The following is a 1,437-nucleotide window of genomic DNA, read 5'->3' on the forward strand; positions in this document are numbered from 1 at the left end:
TTAGTACTCTCCTCTATCTTCCTCTTACCTTTGCTTTTGTCTTTTGCGAACTCTCTGGACCGAACAACATTATTGGTAAGCCTGGTTGCTATGCTTGTTGCTTCTTAGAGAGTCTTTGGGTTTGCTGATGTGATGTCTCCACGAATCTCTCGAGATAAACCCCAAATGTATGTATCGACTCGATTTTCTTTGGGTGTCACTAGATGTGGTACTAGTTTTGCTAATTCATGGAATCGAGAAGTATAACCATCTATATTTACTCCCTTCATTTCGTGATTCCACAGCTCAAATTCCAGCTTCTGGAGTTCACTCCTTAGGCAATACTCATCCTTGAGTAGCTTCTTGAATTCTTCCCATGTAAGCTGATTAGYTGCCTCTCGTCCTCTAGTTTGTACCAATGTATTCCACCAGGTAAGTGCCCTTCCTTGTAACAAACATGCAGCATATTCTACTTTGTTTCCTTCAATACATTTACTGATGTGAAGAATAGATCCCATGCTCTTGAGCCATGATAATAATCCTACTACTCATTTGGTTCCATAGAATTCTTTCGAGTTACAAGATCTACAAGATTTATAAGTGCATTCCCTAGCCGCCCTCGGCTCTGGATTGTTTGGCTGGTTAGCATTCAAACCAGCAGCCACTTGACTGACTATGTTAGGGAGTGTCGCTAAGAGTTGCTCAGACATGAGTCATGCGACTTGTGGGTTCTCTCTTCTTGGGGGCATTTTATATAGCCTAATTCGAATGGAAGTTTGGCCATGTTAGTGTTATTATTGTACAAGCTCTATTCTACTAGGTTATAAGTGACATACGACATATAAATCTACCACAATCATTTAAACACATAAATATGGTAATGTACGACAATTCAATAAACATGCATAAGAAAACATCTAATTCATAACATCACAAATTAAAGTATCATAAACGCATCATCCAACAAAATAATTTCTCCAAAAAGACATCAAGTTGCTTAGAGTTTCAAACTACGGGCTACATGCCACTAAAATAGATCTCTAACTTCAATCATCAAAATCAACAAAAGTGCTCTTATCGCTACCACCTCCTCGGCTTCGTATCTTCACTACTTTTTCTACCGCATACACGCCCAGAACAACATTCCAACTAATACCATCACAATCGCCCCCAACATCAAACCTATGCACAACCTCCGAATCGTCCTCCTGGTACCAACGGTCGCTTTTGAAACTCTCCTCATGTGAGGGTTGTGTCCATCCAAAATCCTCGTCAAACTACCTACAACATTGTGAAGATGATCCATCCTAAAACGGAGGGTGTGTAACTCATGCTCCAGGCCTTGGACCCATTTGATCTTGGCCGGAGACATATCTTGAGCATGTCTGGACGGAATCCCCATGACTACGGAGGGTGTCCTGCTCGGTGCTGGCTGTCTGGAAGACTCACCCGCAGCTC

The sequence above is a fragment of the Cynara cardunculus genome, unplaced genomic scaffold, assembly GCF_001531365.2.
Source record: "Cynara cardunculus var. scolymus isolate 2C unplaced genomic scaffold, CcrdV1 Un_Scaffold_1472, whole genome shotgun sequence".
Taxonomy (NCBI): Eukaryota; Viridiplantae; Streptophyta; class Magnoliopsida; order Asterales; family Asteraceae; genus Cynara; species Cynara cardunculus.